This window comes from Schistocerca americana, chromosome 4, assembly GCF_021461395.2.
Source record: "Schistocerca americana isolate TAMUIC-IGC-003095 chromosome 4, iqSchAmer2.1, whole genome shotgun sequence".
NCBI classification, from domain to species: domain Eukaryota; kingdom Metazoa; phylum Arthropoda; class Insecta; order Orthoptera; family Acrididae; genus Schistocerca; species Schistocerca americana.
Window position 1 is genome coordinate 47,009,793 of NC_060122.1, and position 19,524 is coordinate 47,029,316.

Sequence of the window (19,524 nt, forward strand, 5' to 3'; positions counted from 1 at the left end):
TAGACCTTGCATTCAAGTTTGAAGTTCCCACTGCAGCTGACCACAGATTGGAAACGTGGACCGACGTCGCAGCCGTCCGAGAAGAGACTTCCGACGTCCAGGAGGACATTGCGGCCATATACGCACCTTCACGCTGCACTCCCCAGCGCACCGCCCCAGCATCTTCTCGGAGTACGGAAAAGAAAAAAAGATGGTCGTTCAAGGAAGACAACCAGCAGCTCTCACGGGGCCAGCAACGTCGCCGCAGAGAACCCCTGTGCCTTCCATCATGTCCAGGATGCTATTCCCAGCATGAACAGGAGGATTGTCCTGACCGCTGGGCGACGTGTCGCCGTTGCAGTCGGGACGGGCACCTTGCCTCTGTCTGTCGCTCTGCCATGGCGCCAATCTCCAGGCACTCTGACACCAAGGCGTCCATGGACATCAACCAAGTTGTGTCTTTGGCGTCCCCCAAACTGTATATTGATGTCACCATACTGGGTAAGCCAGTTCGAATGCAGGTCGATACAGGGGCTGCGGTATCCCTGCTCAATTACACTACCTAGACCGTTTTAGGAGCGCCAAGCCTTCATCTGGCCCCTCGACGCCTCCTTACGTACGACAGGAAATCGCCTTGTTGGGGCAGTTCACGACGGTGGTTTCTTACAAATCTGTCAGTCATACGATTTCTTTTCTGGAAGTCAACAGTTCCAATGCTACCGATCTGTTTGGGTTAGATGCTTTCCAAATGTTCGGGTTCAGGATCGATGATCATGTACATCTGGTTTCTTCAGAGCTGCCGTTTCCCAAAGTTGACTCCCTCTGCACCGAATTCCAGGATAGCTTCTCCCCGGCATCAGGTGCGCCAAGGGGTTTGCAGCAACCCTCGACCTCTCGCCGTCAGCCTGCCCTCGATACTTCCAGGTTAGGCAGGTCCCCGTCGCTCTCCAGCAGCCACTGCACGACGAATTGGACCGTCTGCAAAAGGAAAGGGTGCTACAGCCTGTTCAGTTCAGCCCCTGGGCAACACCTCTCATCATCGTCCAAAAGCCAGGCAGGTGTCTCCGTCTCTTTGGGGACTTTTCGGCGACCCTCAACACCCAGCTCCAGGTGGACGACTTTCCACTCCCTCGGTCTGATCATCTCTTCCATCGATTGGCTGGTGGTCGTTACTTTACCAAAATTGACTCGCTGAGGCGTACCTCCAGGTTCCTTTGGATAAAGCTTCTCAAGCCCTCACTGTTCTGAATATGCCCACTGGCCTCAAGTTCGTCATGGCTAGCGCCCCGGCCATTTTCCAATGCTTCTTGGAACAACTTCTGCAGGACATTCCCAGTTGCATTAATTACCTCGACAACATTGTCGTTACGGGCCCTACTGCTGCAGCCCATTTTACCAATTTGCTTCAGCTGTTTCTTTGCCTCTGCCAGGCTGGGCTAAAATGCAATAAGGTGAAGTGTTCCTTCTTTCAACCTTCTATTTCGTATTTAGGACAGGTTATTTCACATAAAGGCATCTCTCCGTCATTTTCCTATGTGGACGCCATACGCCGCCTGCCTCCCCCACGGGACATCCATCAGCTGAAATCCTTCCTTGGAAAAATATCGTATTACCGGAAGTTCCTTCCATCGGCCGCTCGGGTGGCGGCCCCCTTATATCACTTATGCCGCAAAAATGTCCCCTTGAGTTGGACCCCGGCTTGTGAGACAGCCTTTTCCACCCTCAAACGCCAGTTGCTATCAGCCTCCCACCTGATGCCATATGATCCGTCTCTGCCATTACTCCTGGCCACGGACACGTCTGATTACGGGCTCAGGGCTGTCCTCTCCCACAAGCTTCTGAATGGGACAGAACGTCCAGTGGATTTTCTATCCAAGGCCCTAACTGCCACCCAGCTGAAGTACTCTCAGATCGAAAAGGAGGAATTGGCTATCGTATTCGCCTGTTCCAAACTCATGCCTTTTTTATATCGACGGGACTTTCATATTGTCACTGACCACAAGCCCCTCCTCTCCGTTTTCCCCGGAGGCCTGGCTTCCTACGAAGACGTCTCAGAGGCTTCAACGATGGGCCCTGTTCCTCTCGCAATTCCGTTACACCTTGCATTTTAAGTCCACCTCCCAGCACGCCAATGTGGATGCTCTTCCACACCTTCCTCTTGGTCCCGACCCTGCATTCGACTCTTCGGACGTCCTCATGTTCAAAGTTGATGAAGCGATCTACGACACCGTGCGCGGGTTTCCCATCATGGCCTCCACGGTGGCAATTGCGTCCATGCGTGACCCATTGTTGTGCCGTGTCCGCTCCTATGTTCAGCGTGGGTGGCCCAGCTGTTCCCCCACCCGCGACCAGCAGCACCTTCAGTTCTTTTTTTCTATCCGCCATCAGCTGTCGGCGGTGGATGGTATCCTATTGTGGGTAGTCCCTACGTCCACGCCGCGTGTGGTCGTTCCCCAGCATCTACGGACCGAAGTCTTGCGTCTCTTACATCGAGGCCATTGGGGAATCCCTCGCACCGAGGCGTTGGCCCGGCGTCACGTCCTTTGGTTGGGGCTTACAAGGGACGTCACTCCTACAGTTCACAATTGCTCCATGTGCGCCCAACAGCTGTCCCGGCCCCCTCAAACGTTCCTCTCTTGGCCTAAGCCGGCGGGTCCCTGGGATCGCATTCATTTGGACTTCGCCGGCCCCTTCCCCCGCTACCAATGGCTCCTCGTCACCGATGCCTTTTCACATTTTCCGTTCGTTATCCGTTGTACCAGCGCCACTTCGGAAGCGACCCTCGCTGCTCTCCAGAAAGTTTTTCCTCGGATGAGTTGCCGCTAACAATTGTTACCGATAACGGCCCTAAATTCCGGAGCCAGGAATTCGCGACGTTTTGTTCTGCCAATGGCATCCAACAGGTCCTCACTGCGCCCTTTCACCGGCAATCGAATGGCGAGGCCGAACGCCTCGTCCAGACATTTAAGACCCAAATGACAAATTATGCCTCCACCCACACTTTGGACGAGTCGCGCACGTTGTTCCTCAGTTCCTATCGGTCGACGCGCATCGGCTCCCGTAGTCCAGCGGAACTTTTGCACGGCCGGCAACCTCATACCCTTTTGCACCTCCTCCGGCCTGGACCCAAACGACAGGTTCCGACTGCAGAGGCTCCCTTTGTTTCTGGATCACTTATCTGGGCGCGAGGTTTCGGCCTGAGAGCTGGATGGATTCAGGGGGTGATCGTCCGGCCCCAAGGCCATCAGCTCTTTGACGTCTGCATCGCTGACAAAGTGGTCCGCCGGCACCGCAACAAATTCAGGCGCTGGTATCAGGGTTTCCCGACCGCCTCTTCTTTCCAGCAAACAGCTCCGCCGCCTTTTTCCAGCCGCCCGGATGCGCTCCCTTCCACCCGTGGTCGGCGTGCAGGGCCGCCAGACCCCGTCCAGCAGCAACAGCCGCCGTCTCCATAGCGGCTGCTGGCTCCACCGGCTCCTCCACCGGCCCGACCGGCTGCGCCATCCACCATCGTTGACGATGCCCCCGTGCCCTTTGCACCGCCGCCGCCGGTGTCGCAGCCTAGCCAGCGACGCCCGCGCAGTCCACTTTCTGGGAAGCATCCCGCGGACGTCGACGAACCTATGCCCGTGGCACCGTCGCGGCCGGCTTCCCCGTATCTTCCGCAACGCAGCTCCGCCCGTCTGGCCCACCGCGCCGCGCCCTACTCTGCAGGGGCGAGTTTTCACCGCCTCCTCCACGAGGCCGCCAAGGCCGAGCAGGACGATGTCGCCCTCCTCTCCCCCCCCCACCCCCACCCCCAGGAAGAGTGGTGTGTACTGTCTGCCATCGGGTTCCTCTAAATGGCAGGCAGCACCGCATAACAGCCACGCTATGAGGGAAACAAACCAACAGCCGAAGACATCAGGTAAACACGCCAAAGATTCCAGTCGATTAATAGGAACCTTTCCTTGCAGAGGTCACCGCGAGATAGCCAGCCACGGATTCCTGCACTGGGTTTCAATTGGCTCCAGCTCACTATATAGGCCCGGCCAGTCGAAGGAAGACCAGTCTTCGTCCACTGATAATGGCAACCGCTGTAGCAGTCTCCAAGAAGGTATCACCGAAGTCGCTGTACTGCACCGCCGATCGAAGTACCAGTCGACTGAGAGGAACCACATCTGACTAGATCGATGTACATCTATTGTACATCCAGCTATTGTATTGTAGAAGAAGTTACGTTCAATAAACTGTGGGAGAATACAACTCATTATATTCATGCACAGATAAATTTTTCTAGAAATGGTTAAATACCACAAGGTACTAGCTGTCCAGCGTGTCTTTGTATTTCTATGGATCAGTCAAATAATGTTAGTAGCAATGATCAAACTCTGGTTTTCCGCCGCATATACAAACAATATTGCAGGGTCTACTTTGTTTAGACACCATAATCACATATCTTCACTCAACATGGGAGTCCACCAGGCTGAAAATGGAGTCAGCCATGCAATTTCAGCATAACAACAAACTGGATTGCGAAATTATTTAGCATCGACGATGCATTTCACCCTTTTGTAGCATCACCAGATTGTGTAAAAGAACCTGTATATGTAAGCCATCTGTCATAAAGCCATATAAAATGGAAAATGGACACAACAATGGCAGTAGCCCACAGAGGTTTTAAAAGAATGATGGTAGGCGGTAGCAGAGCAAGCTTGTTTCTGATTGGTCTAGAGAAAAGGGGTTGGGAAAGGGAGTACTCGGCGCTAAATTTGTTAGCAACATTTATCTGCAAGGGCGTCGGTACATTACGACAGGTTTGCTGTGGCGGACTGTCCTCTCCCCCAGTGACTGAGTGCTATTTGTGGCAGCCACTAGGTCTCTTGCGTGTGCACAGATACGTATTGTTTAAATAACGCAAATTTCTCCACCACACTTGGGGAGACGTTCTGGTGTACTGTTAGGCAGACATGCAGTGCTCTCCCATTCGCGACTCTGTGGCCGTGACCGCACAGGGAGTTCGGTACCCTGCTGGAATTATCCAGTGAACACAGGGGAGGAGATCGTCGTCATCCAGGTGTGTATTTGTAGCGTTCTTTGAATTTACACCGACATGTTGGGATCTGTTTGCTTTTATATTACAGCGGGCAGGAGACTTTTCGGCCAAAACTGATACGGCAGCAGTGTGAGCCACCAGGCTGGGGATGACTACACCCCAACGTTCTCAGCAGTTGCTCCGCATGTCCGCGGTCATATTCCAAGCAGCAGTTTCCGCGGCTATCCATCCACAGTCTGCAGTCAAAGGGGTAGGCTACCGTCAGCGAACTGATGTTCGCTGAGGTGGTTTCAGTTATTGGACGGTTGTATCTCTAGGTGCGTATTTGATAGCACTGTACAGCGTCTGAAACAGTATCTTCCGTTGGTGGCGTCGGTATTTTATTATGTCGTCACACAATATAGTAATTTAGTGGTGGTTTGGAAGGGGTTTGTTTATTGGAGTGTGGTATTTCTTATGTTACATATTTGGTTAGACATCTGTATCACTTATAGAAATTGCTATGACATAATTTCTACCAATACATTAGTTTCTAACACATACACCATGACATCCCAAACACACACACACACACACACACACACACACACACACACACTCACACACACACACACACACACACTCACACGCACACGCACACGCGCGCGCGCGCGCGCGCGCGCGCGCGCACGCTAGTAATGGAGTGGTGACTTAGCAATGATAAGTAAATAAGACCTATGCTGCATGAAGACATTGACCCGACGTCGGAACAGTAGGGTGGATCTTGTGTGATTCGACACAATAATTATAATTTAGGGAAGCCCGAAAAAAATTACGAAAATTGGCGAAAAATGCGTGAAATTGGGGAAGATACCAAAAATATGGGAAATTAAGAAAAATTGCGGAAGAATGTTATAAATTAGAAACCCTTTCACTACAGAGTACAACTGACTGGGCTCATCAAGTTCAGCTGTACCTATAGAGAAAGAATTACTATTGATAATCTGATATTGCTTATAACAAATCTGCACCTCTATCACGTGATGCTCAGACCTCGAATGAAAAGGGCTATGGACAGTTGAGCTAGTTATGACAGATGATAATGGGGAAAGGTGCTTGATCCACATTGGGCGATTGGGGCTCCCATTGGCTGAGAGAGGGTCCCTGCCATTTTTGTCACGTGATGACTATAGAGTTACGCCGTCTACAGACAAGCTAATAATTACAAATTCAGAAAAATTCCGTAATTTATTGGAGAGAAAGAGTTTCGCAAACTGAGCAAGTCAGTAACGCGTTAGTACACCTCTGGCCGTTATGCGAAGTTATTCAGCGTGGCATGGAACGATAGAGTCCTCCTGAGGAATATCGAGCCAAATTCTTTCCAATTATGCGTCAGATCGTCAAAATACCGAGCTGCTAGGAAGACGCTGCCCATAATACTCCAAACTTTCTCCACTGGGGAGAGATCTGGTGACCTTGCTGACCCAGGTAGGGTTTGGAAAACACGATACAAGTAACAGAGACTCTACCTGCATGCAGGTCATTTTGCTGAAATGCAAGTACAGAATAGCTTGCCACGAAGGTCAGAAGAAAGCGGAATAGAATACAGGGTTATTACAAATGAATGAAGCGATTTCACAGCTCTACAATAACTTTATTATTTGAGATATTTTCACAATACTTTGCACACACATACAAAAACTCAGATTTTTTAGGCATTCACAAATGTTCGATATGTGCCCCTTTAGTGATTCGGCAGACATCAAGCCGATAATGAAGTTCCTCCCACACTCGGCGCAGCATGTCCCCATCAATGAGTTCGAAAGCATCGTTGCTGCGAGCTGGCAGTTGTGGCACGTTTCTTTGTAGAGGTGGTTTAAACACTGAATCTTTGACATAACCCCACAGAAAGAAATAGCATGGGGTTAAGTCGGGAGAGCGTGGAGGCCATGACATGAATTGCTGATCACGATCTCCACCACGACCGATCCATCGGTTTTCCAATCTCCTGTTTAAGAAATCCCGAACATCATGATGGAAGTGCGGTGGAGCACCATCCTGTTGAAAGATGAAGTCGGCGCTGTCGGTCTCCAGTTGTGGCATGAGTCAATTTTCCAGCATGTCCAGATACACGTCTCCTGTAACCTTTTTTTTTTTTCGCAGAAGAAAAAGGGGCCGTAAACTTTAAACCGTGAGATTGCACAAAACACGTTAACTTTTGGTGAATTGCGAATTTGCTGCACGAATGCGTGAGCATTCTCTACCGCCCAGATTCGCACATTTTGTCTGTTCACTTCACCATTAAGAAAAAATGTTGCTTCATCACTGAAAACAAGTTTTGCACTGAACGCATCCTCTTCCATGAGCTGTTGCAACCGCGCCGAAAATTCAAAGCGTTTGACTTTGTCATCGGGTGTCAGGGCTTGTAGCAATTGTAAACGGTAAGGCTTCTGCTTTAGCCTTGTCCGTAAGATTTTCCAAACCGTCGGCTGTGGTACGTTTAGCTCCCTGCTTGCTTTATTCGTCGACTTCCGCGGGCTACGCGTGAAACTTGCCCGCACGCGTTCAACTGTTTCTTCGCTCACTGCAGGCCGACCCGTTGATTTCACCTCACAGAGGCATCCAGAAGCTTTAAACTGCGCATACCATCGCCGAATGGTGTTAGCAGTTGGTGGACCTTTGTTGAACTTCGTCCTGAAGTGTCGTTGCACTGTTATGACTGACTGATGAGTGCATTTCAAGCACGACATACGCTTTCTCGGCTCCTGTCGCCATTTTGTCCCAATGCGCTCTCGAGCGCTCTGGCGGCAGAAACCTGAAGTGCGGCTTCAGCCGAACAAGACTTTGAGTTTTTCTACGTATCTGTAGTGTGTCGTGACCATATGTCAATGAATGGAGCAACTGTGAATTTATGAAATCGCTTCAATCATTTGTAATAGCCCTTTATAGTCGACGTGCCATTGTGCTGTAAGGGTGTCACAGGTGACAACGAAAGGGCTCCTGCTACGAAAGTAAATGTCATCCCAGGCTATCACTGTGTCAGACTGTACGGAGTGTGGAAGACAGGTCGATATACCACTACACTCCAGGGTGTCTCAAGATGTGTACTCGCTGGCCATCGGGACTTAGTTCGAATTGGGACTCCTCACTGAAGACAATTCTACTTCGGTCAATGAGATTCCAGGCCCGAATGAACAGCGAAGACGTGTCTGGCGACGCCCTGGACAGTGATGGGATACCAACTTGACTGCCGCCCGCCACACAGCCTACCTACCAGAAGTGGTGGTCTGGGTGGCATTTCATTTCACTTCATAGCAGAACCCCTTCGGTTGTCAACCGTGACACCCTTACGGCACAGCGGTGCGCCGACCACACTGTGTGCTCTGTTTTGTTTCCCTTCCTGGCATGCCACTCTGGGTTTACATTTCAGCAAGATAATGCCCGCCCTCATAGGGCGAGAGTTTCTACGGCCTGTCTTCGCACCTTCCGAACCGTACATTGGCCAGCAAGGTCGTCAGATGTCTCATCAGCTGAGAACGTTCACAGCATTACACGCAGGGCCCTCCAACCAGCTCGGGATTTTGACGATCTAACGTGCCAGTGTGACAGAATTTGACACGATGTCCTTCAGTGGCAAGCCGAATAACTGCTTGCATAAGGGCCAGACGTAGACAACCGCATTACTGACTTCCTCAGTTTGTGAAGCTCTTTCTCTGGATTATATTATCCAAGTTTTCTGAAACAGTACTCAATTGTTTGTCTGTACTTGTACGACACATCTGCCGATTTCTGTCCTATTCCGATAACCACTTCGTGATGCGTCTTTTTCTGTCTTATACTATATATTTTGGATCATAATTAGCACCTTTTGGCTGGTAAAGAAGTACTTTTCTCGTCTATGTCATAAAGGAAAGTTTTCGCCAGTGAAAACCACTCGTCTCCAAAAGTGGAGGGTTGTGTCGCTATTAACAGGAGCAAAGGCTGGGCAGGCTTCTCTGTAGCAAGTAGACAATGTCTCTTTGAGAACAGTGTTTCTTGCTCTCAGTTCTGCTTTCCTTAGAAGACGAATGACTGTCCTGCTGATAACAGTGAAGCTTAAAACTTGCTGAATATGTCGTGCGTTGAAGAATGGAGGGCTAATCACTGAAAGAAAATATCCACCGGTCGTGAGCTGCTGCTCCAGAATGATGTCGCATTTTCAGGTTACCACTCTCTTCCTTTCTTCTAATGCACCTGGCAACCGTCAACCTGCGAATGCACATGGTCACGGTCGTGTATAGGGGATGAGGTGGGTGGTGCAAACTAGGCAACTGCCCAGGGTGGCAGGGTTAATGGGTGCTGCTTTACAATATTTTGGTAATGACTGAAGAAACGATTGAATGGGGCTCAGTATTGATCTCCAGCAAAAGGAAAAGAAAGTAAGCATTGAAGATATTTTCTCGACGTTTTTATAAAATCCTCAAAAAATTCAGGTAGACAATAAACGCACTCTCCAAGTGATATTGTAGAGCACCGGGAGGAAACACACTAAAGATGAACACACTACATTTTCACCATACGTAATTGGAAAATGGACCGCCCAGCATTGTCGAGGAACGTTTCACGGTGGTGATACTTTTCTTTCTTTCTTTTTTGTTTTTTGTTTTTTATAAATCTGAAAAATATAGAACTATATTGCTATGAACGGGATAAAACAAAATAAAGAGAATGATTCGTTAAAATAAAAACGTATGTTACAAGGAGTTACTACTGTTGTTAACAAACTTTGTACTCGAATTCTGCCTTTCCGTCGTGATGATGATGATGATGATGATGATGATGATGATGATAATGAACTGAAAGTGTTCAGAAGGGCAGCTTCTTAATGGGCGTGGAACGTATTGCTGAATTTGGATTATTTCTTGCCAGGCATCTATCACAAAAGAAAGATTCTGGGAAGGAAAAAACGCCATACTTGACTTTCACTACATAAGAGGATTTAATAAGGATCATGGGGAAGAGTAGTTGAACAAATAGTGACAGTAATTTTTGCAGCTAAATATTACATTGTTATTGTTGACCCCAATCTTAATATTGCGCACAATGATTAGTTAAGCTGTGGTGCTATATCAAATAACTATGGTTAGCAGTAGAACGTATTTCTGAATTGATAGCCGATTCACGACATGGTGGCGAGGAGCTGGCTGACGCGGTACTCCACTTTCTTGACAGATAAGGATTGGACATAAGGAACTGTTGAGATCAATGCACCAAACTTGTCAAGTACTGTTTGGGTATAATTAAAGTGCAGCTGCTCACAGACGTCCAGTGTGGGCTGTAATTGTCATATGGCGGTGGAATTTGATAGATATTCCAATGCGTTAATTCGGAGCCGATTTACAACGGAAAGGCATTAATTCCAGTTTTACCCATAGGTGCAAGTCTGCAAGAAATACGAATAGAAGTGTAGTGGATTAGGAACGGAATGTGGCCAGACGAGGTCAAACAAGTGAGGAAGCCATAATGTTGATCTTATTATTAACTGCTGCTTACACAATTTGTTCAATATGAGCACTGGAGAGGACGAAGAGAGGCTACATCCATAATATAACTTGAACATCAGGTGCTCGCAGCAGTCCTGGTGGAATCTAACCCATGTGTTCCTGTGTAATGGCCTCCTAATTATGTAGAAACCCTATTTTCAACTCGTAAGGGCGTTCTTTTGGATAACCCCCAGAGCAGAAAGTCATACGGATTCAGATCAGGTGATCTTGCAGGCCATGTATCTGGAAAACCTGTGAAAATAACACGTTATTGCAATGTTGCATTAAGCAGATCTTTCACTGGGCGAGCGACATGAGGCTATTCCATCTTGCATGAAAACAGTGGTTTCCACATGGGTGCGCTCTTCCACAGCACGAATGACATGCTCTGTCTACCAGCAGGATTCGATAACGTGCAGACGCCATAGTACTCCGGACAGGCCCTCTTGGTGTACTCTCTTGAAAAGAAGAACGGGTCAAGAAACGACACCATCCAGTCACATACGACGAGTGCAGCGGCTCTACGTTCACAACACACGTTTTAACATTGCCCTAAATTCAGAAGTTCTGTTTACTCATTGCTCCCTGTAAAGTAAAATGTGCTTCGTCATTCCACTGAAGATTGTCTGGCCACATGTCATATCAACTTCGATCTGTGCCAGAAACCCAAGAAAAATTCAGAACGTTGCTGTGGATCGTGAGGTTTCAGATGCTGCAACTTCTGAATCCTGTATGAGTGTTACTGTCGTTGCTGTCGTTGTGGTCTTCAGTTCAGAGACTGTTTTGATGCAGCTCTCCATGCTACTCTATCCTGTGCATGCCTCATCATCTCCGAATAACTTCAACCTCCATCGTTCTGAGTCCGTTAAGCGTATTCATCTCTTGGTCTCCCTCTACGATTTTTTGCTCCACGCTTCCCTCCATTACTAAACTGGTGATACTTTGATGCCTCAGAACATGTCCTACCAACCAATCCCTTATTCTAGTCAAGGTGTGCCACAAATTTCTATTCTCCCTAATTCTATTTAATACCTCCTCATTAGTTATGTGATCTACCCATCTAATCTTCAGCATTCTTCTGTACCATCACATTTCGAAAGGTTCTATTCTCTTCTTGTCTAAACTGTTTATCGTCCATGTTTCACTTGCATACATGGCTACACTCTATACAGATACTTTCAGAAACGACTTCCTGACACTTAAATCTATACCCGATGTTAACAAATGTCCCTTCTTCAGAAACGCTTTCCTTGCCAAAGCCAGTCTAAATTTTCATCCTCTCTACCTCGACCATCATCAGTTATTTTGCCCCCCAAATAGCAAAACTCATCTATTGCTTTGACTCATTTCCTAGTCTAATTCTCTCAGCATCACGTGATTTAATTAGACTACATTCCAGTATACTCATTTTACTTCTGTTGAAGTTCATCTTATATCCTCTTTTTCAAGGCACTGTCCATTCCGTTCAGCTGCTCTTCCAAGTCCTTTGCTGTCCCTGACAGAATTACAATGTCGTTGGCAAATCTCAGAATTTTTGTTTCTTCTCTATGGGTTTTAATTCTTACTTCAAATGTATCTTTTGTTTCCTTTACGCTTGCTGAATATACAGATTCAATAACATCGGTGATGGGTATAACCCTGTGTTGCTTCAGACTTTCCCGACGGACATGTTGTATATATGGTTCTCAGGCGAGACGTCGTATGTCATAGTGAAAACTCCACAATATTTCGTCAGCGCAACTGGCCGACATCTTCAGGTGCGACGAACACGCTTCTAAGGTAGGACCAGAGCTCCCTATTTATGCCAGTCTTGGGCAGGAAGTGCGCAGGCGTGGAGGCGCCAAATTCGATGGCCAATAGCGACGATATCAACCGATAGCTGGTAGGACAGCAACGCCACCTACAGGATGAAGAACCAAAGACTTCGACGCACGCGCGGAGGCTGCCGCCGCTGCTCTGCGCTGCCATCGGCCACCCCAGCGACCTCTGTCGGAAGCCGCAAGCAAAAATGCGCGTCCACGTAGGCGCCTTGATTATCCTCCCGTTGTCAACAGAAAAATTTATGTTGGTGGCGAATCGTCATTCGTCTTACGACCAATAGTACTCCTCTCTGCTCGAAGCGACTTCAATATGGCCAGTGCTGGATCCCAAGCTGTACTAAGCTGAAAGCCCGTGTTTCTGTTTACAAGATTCGTCGAGTTACGTATTTCCACTGCTTCCTTAATAACGCTGTCCCAGTACAAACTCGTCGATGCGAGAATTTTTGTATGTTGATAATAGAATGGTCTGTACTGAGACAATGCTCGGCCACTGCAGACTTTCCTGGTTGCTCCAGACGAATGTAGCGTCGGTGTTTACATCTATCTTCTACAGTGCGACAAGTTTGTCCGATGTACGGCATGCCGCATCTACAGGGAATCTCGTAAACACCGGGTCTTCTTAGGCCAAGGCTGTCCTTAGATGAGCGCAAGAGAGCTCTGAGTTTTGCCGGCGGACGCAAGACGCATTTAACTTTATGCCTCTTCAATAATCTTCCTATTTTTGAAGAGAGACCGCCGATGTATGGCAAGATGACCATTCCCCTTTGTTCTTCGCCTTGTTCCACTTCTTCACGTTGGGTAACCCGCTTCGGTTGTAAGGCACGGCGAATTTCCCGTTCGGAGTATCAATTTTGTTGGAAAGCGGTGCGCAGATGGAGTAGCTCATTGGATAAGCTGTCCGAGTCTGATAAGGCTCGTGCTCTGTGGACCAACGTCCTCAGTACGCCACTTCGTTGCGAAGGATGGTGACAGCTGGTGGCCTGTAAGTATAAGTCCGTGTGCGTTGGTTTACGGTACACTGCGTGACCTAATGTGCCATCTTCTTTTCTCCGTACCAACACGTCCAGGAATGGAAGTTCGCCGTTTTTCTCCATCTCCATCGTGAACTTGATGCGGGATGAAGCGAGTTATGATGCTCAAGAGAAACGTTCAACGATACAAAGCCGTGAGGCCAGATAACAAAGATGTCGTCCACATATCGCCAAAAACACGTAGGTTTCAAATCCGACGTCTGGAGGGCTCTCTCCTCGAAGTCTTCCATGAAAAGATTAGCCACAATGGGTGACAGGGGACTACCCATTGCGACGCCGTCAGTATGTTCAAAGTATTGTCCATTAAATAAAAAGTAAGTCGAGGTGAGCACATGTTGGAATAAGTCTGAAAGTTCCCCATCCAGCTTCTCGCTAATGAGCAACAACGATTCCTGCAATGGTACTCGAGTAAAAAGTTGTTAACCGGTGAAACCTTCAGAATTTGAAAGAGAGTGTACCAGTCAATATTGTCAAAAGCTTTCTCTGAGTCTACAAATGCTAGAAACGTAGGTTTCCCTTTCCTTAATCTTTGTTCTAAGAGAAGTCGTAGGGTCAGTATTGCCCCACGTGTTCTAACATTTCTACTGAATCCAAACTGTTGCACCCCGAGGTCGGCCTCTACCAGTTTTTCCATTCGTCTGTGAAGAATTCGTGTTAGTATTTTGCAACTGTGACTTATTAAACTGATAGATTAGTAATTTTCACACCTGTCAAAACCTGCTTTCTTTGTGATTGAAATTATTACATTCTTCTTGGAGGCTGAGGGTATTTCGCCTCTCTCTTACATCTTGCTCACTAAATACGAGGGTTGGAACTTTAATAGTGGTGGTGTGGTGGTGTGTTGGGGCTTATGGGCGCTCAACATCGAGGTCATCAGTGCCCTGACACACGTTAAAAGGAACGAATGTGGACAGACCTAAGAAAACTAAAGCACACACTCAACTTTAATAGTGGCAAATAGTTATTTATAGTTCGTACAAAATAGATACGTGTTCCAAAGTTTTACTGACCTTGATAGTAGTCACCAGGATTGTGTATAACCCGTTGCCAGCGATGTGGAAGTCTTAGGATACTCTTAGCAGTGCCAGTTGTGTTGACAGTTCGAGCGGCGCGGTCTGTTGCTGAACGAATTTGTAGCAGTTCTGAAGCGAATGCCGTGAAATGTTTCCTTCAATCTAGAAATCGAGTTGAACTCACAAGGGCTTAAATCAGGGGAGTGCAGTAGGTGGTATAGCACTTAGCAGCCCCATCAGTCAAACAAATCAGTAACATCTTGCACTGTACATGCTTGAGCATTGTCCTGCAGGCAGAAAGTGTCATCGCTTCTGTCTCTAAGCTGGTTGTAGGTTGTGTTCCAAATTGAACAGCATAGTGACTTCAATTTTCTACGAGCTGTAAATAAATAGTTGCCACTATTAAAGTTCCAACCCTTGTAGACGAGTTTTTGTCATGGCTGGTCCTCCCCAAGGGGCCTTGTTTCGATTTAGGTCTTTTAGTGCTCTGTCAAATTCTTCACGCAGTATCATACTTCTCATTTCATCTTCATCTACGCCCTCTTTTGTTTCCATAATACTGTCATCAAGTACACCGCCCCTTTGAAGACCCTCTATATACTCCTTCCTCGTTTATGTTCTCCCTTCTTTGCTTAGGATGGGTTTTCCATCTCAGGAATCATGATAATCATACAGGTGGTTCTCTTTCCTAAAAAGTCTCCTTAATTTTCCAGTTGGCAGTATCTCTCTTACTCGTAGTGATGAATGCTTCTACATGCTTCTTACATTTGTCGTGTAGCCATCCTTGCTTAGCCATTTTGCACTTCCTGTCGATCTCACTTTTGAGAGTTTGTATTCCTTTTTGCCTGCTTCATTTACTGCATTTTTGTATTTTATCCTATCGTCAATTAAATTCAATATCTTCTGTTATCCTAGAATTTCTACTAGCCCTCGTCTTTTACCTACTTAATCACCTGGTGCCTTCACTATTCCTTCTTTCAAAGCTACTCATTCTTCTTCCACTGTATTTCTTTTCCCTGTTCTTGTCAATCGCTCACTAATACTCTCTCTGAAACTCTCTATAACCTCTGTCTCGTTCAGTTTATGCTGGTTCCATCTCCGTAAATTCCTACCTTTTTGCAGTTTCTTCAATTTTAATCTACAGTTCAAAACCAATATATTGTGGTCATAGACCACATCTGCCCCTACCCCCTGCGGGTTCGGGGGCAAGAATAGGCCCGCGGTATTCCTGCCTGTCGTAAGAGGCGACTAAAAGGAGTCTCAAATGTTTTGGCCTTAATGTGATGGTCCCCCTTGGGGTTTGACCTCCATTTTTCAAAATTCTACAGAAGTACGAGCCTTTTGGGGAAGGACACCTTACATGGTGTACCACTGGTCCTAAGTGCACTAAGACCTTGGCACTCAGCATTGCACTGGCGTTGTCACCATACCCATTATTCCTCAAATTGGGCCTAAACGCCTGATGGGTTGTCCAAGTTACGCCCATAGTGCATCTCCATCTGCACCAGCGATCCTGATGGACTTTCCATGGCACCAGAAATCCAGCACGGTAGCCAGCCCGTTGTGGTGGGGTCGTCATGTACCCTCTAGGTTGTAGCCCCCTGACAACACAGGGATCGTACTGCCGATACCTGAGCTGCACCCTCCCCACGTTGGCCAAGGAGTAGATGCCCGTCTCCTTGGGGCATCAGGACTCCCGGCAATGGTCATCCTGCCAGGTGGCCCTTGCTGTGGCTGGGTGGCGCCCGTGGGGAGAGCCCCTGGTCGGAGTGGGTGGTATCGGGGCGGACGTTTCGCACATGAAACGTCAACACGTATCAGGTCGCTCTGCGGCCGAGTCTTCCAAAAGAAAAGGTACCGTTTCTAGTTCTGGTTCTCCTGCCCTTTCCCCCTTGGCCACTCCATGGGAGGAGGGACAGGCCCGCCGGCTTGGGGCGAAGTACTTCCCCCGCTATTTGGTCTGTTCTCGAACAGATGGGGGGACGTTCGCCACCTCCAAGCCCATGTTCTTTGTTCAACACATTGAGGACGTCTTCGGGGAAATCGAGGCTCTCAGCAAGATGCGATCAGGGTCCGTTCTTATCAAGACCACCTCTGCCACACAATCGGCGGCACTCCAGGCGTGCGACCGCCTAGGGGACATCCCAGTCTCCATTGTCCCACATCTGGCACTAAATAGGACGCAGGGGGTTATTTTTCATCGTGACCTCCTGCTACAATCTGATGAGGAGCTCAGGGCCAACCTGGAGCGCCGCGGCGTGCATTTCGTCCGGCGAGTCCAGCGCGGCTCCAAAGACCGTCGCATCGACACCGGGGCCTTTATCCTCGCCTTCGAGGGGGACGTTCTCCCGGAGAAGGTAAAGGTGATGTGCTACCGGAGCGACGTGCGACCTTACGTCCCGCCTCCTATGCGCTGTTTTAGGTGTTTGCGCTTTGGGCACATGTCGTCCCGGTGTGAGGCTGAGCCCCTTTGTGGCGACTGTGGACGTCCTCTTCGTGAGGAACATACTTGCACCCCACCACCTCGGTGCCCTAATTGTCCTGGCGTCCACTCGCCCAGGTCCCCAGACTGCCCCGCCTATCAGAAGGAGAAAAAGATACAAGAAATCAAAACTTTGAATCGGCTCTCTTATTCTGAGGCCAGGAAGAAGTATGACCGCCTTCATCCCGTGTCACTGGCCACTTCGTTTGCCTCAGTTGTGTCCACTCCTTCCGCTGTATCCTCACCTCTATCCTGTCCCCCCTCCGCCTCCTCTGCCCGTCAGGGGGCTCTGCCTCCGCCTCCCAAATCCCTCCCTTCCAACTCCTCCTCCCCCGCGGCCCCCACCCCCCCCTGCCCCAGGGGCCACCCTTCCTCCTCCTCCTCCCCCCACGCCTCCTGAGAAGCGATCCTCTTCTCAGGCGTCCATCGGGGAAACGTTCCGGACCCCAGCTTCCGAGGTCCGGCGTTCCAAAACGGACCCCGCGCGTGAGGACCTACTTCGGGTCAAGCCCACCATCCCTGTGCCTCCTCGGCCTTCCAAGAAGGCCACCAAGAAGAAATCTCTATCCCCCTCTCCACCCCGGCGCGTTTCATCTGACGCTTCATCCGTGAGTCGCTGCTCCCGGCCGTCCTCAGTTTCGCCGGGACGCTCTGCTGCCAGGCGTTCCGCCGGCCTTTTGTCGGCAAATGATGCGGCCCCTCCTACACAATCAGGGACAGCGGCCGCAGCTGGCGACGAGTCGATGGAACCGGATCCCCCTGCCGTCCGTTGCAGCGTTGTTGCCTCGCAACCTGGCCCTCCGCGGCCATCGAGGTGACCAGCTCTTCCCCGTCTCGTTCCCCCAACTTTTTGACTAGCAATGGCGTTGTTTCATTGGAACATAAGAGGTATTCGATCTAATCGGGAGGAATTACAACTGCTCCTCCGCCTGCACTGTCCGCTCGTCCTTGGTCTCCAGGAAACCAAGTTGCGCCCGACTGACCGTATTGCCTTTTCCCACTATACCTCGGAGCGGTATGACCTCGCCCCTGTGGACGGTATCCCAGCTCATGGTGGGGTCATGTTGCTCGTTCGGGACGATGTCTATTACCATCCCATCCCATTGACCACCCCACTCCAAGCAATAGCTATCCGCATTACTCATTCTGCTTTTACTTTTTCAGTTTGTACCGTCTACACTCCACCGTCATCTGCTGTTAGTCGGGCTGACATGATGCACCTGATCGATCAGCTTCCCCCGCCGTTCTTAGTGTTTGGCGACTTCAATGCCCATCATCCCCTTTGGGGCTCTCCTGCATCCTGTCAAAGAGGCTCACTCTTGGCGGATGTCTTCAACCATCTCAATCTTGCCTGCCTCAATACCGGCGCCCCGACTTTCCTCTCGGACTCTACTCATACCTACTCCCACTTGGACCTCTCCATCTATTCTACCACTCTTGCCCGTCGGTTCGAGTGGTATGTCCTTTCTGACACCTATTCGAGCGACCACTTCCCCTGTGTCGTTCGTCTCCTGCACCACACCCCATCCCCACGTCCTTCGCGCTGGAACATACTGAAAGCTGACTGGGGACTTTACTCCTCCCTGGCGACCTTTCCGGACCGCGATTTTTCCAGTTGTGGCAGTCAGGTCGAATACCTCACGGCAGTTATTATCAATGCTGCCGAACGTTCCATACCTCGTACTACTTCTTCTTCACGTCGCGTTTCCGTCCCCTGGTGGAACGAGGCTTGTAGGGACGCTATCCGTGCTCGACGACGTGCTTTACGCACCTTTCGCCGCCATCCTACGTTGGCGAATTGTATTGAATACAAACGACTCCGAGCGCAATGCCGTAGAGTCATCAAAGACAGCAAAAAAGCTTGCTGGGCCTCTTTCACGAGCTCCTTTACCAGTTTTACTCCCTCTTCCGTTGTTTGGGGTAGCCTGCGCCGGCTGTCGGGCATTAAGGCCCACTCCTCAGTACCTGGCCTGACCTCAGGTAATGAGGTCCTTGTTGATCCTGTGGCTGTCTCCAACGCCTTTGGCCGCTTTTTCGCGGAGGTTTCAAGCTCCGCCCATTACCATCCTGCCTTCCTTCCCGGAAAGAGGCAGACGAGGCTCGGCGACCTTCCTTCCACTCGCTGAATCTGGAGACTTACAATGCCCCCTTTACTATGCGGGAACTCGAACGTGCGCTTGCACTGTCCCGGTCCTCTGCTCCGGGGCCAGATGCCATTCACGTTCAGATGCTGGCACACCTTTCTCCGGCGGGCAAAAGCTTCCTTCTTCGTACCTACAATCGCGTCTGGACCGAAGGTCAGGTCCCCATGCGTTGGCGTGACGCCGTTGTTGTTCCTATACCCAAACCCGGGAAGGATAGACACCTTCCTTCTAGTTACCGCCCCATTTCTCTTACAAGCTGTGTCTGTAAGGTGATGGAGCGCATGGTTAATGCTCGGTTAGTTTGGCTTCTTGAATCTCGACGACTACTTACTAATGTCCAATGCGGCTTTCGTCGCCGCCGCTCCGCTGTTGACCACCTTGTGACCTTGTCGACATTCATCATGAACAACTTTTTGCGAAGGCGCCAAACGGTAGCCGTGTTCTTCGACTTGGAGAAGGCTTATGATACCTGTTGGAGAGGAGGTATCCTCCGCACTATGCACAAGTGGGGCCTACGCG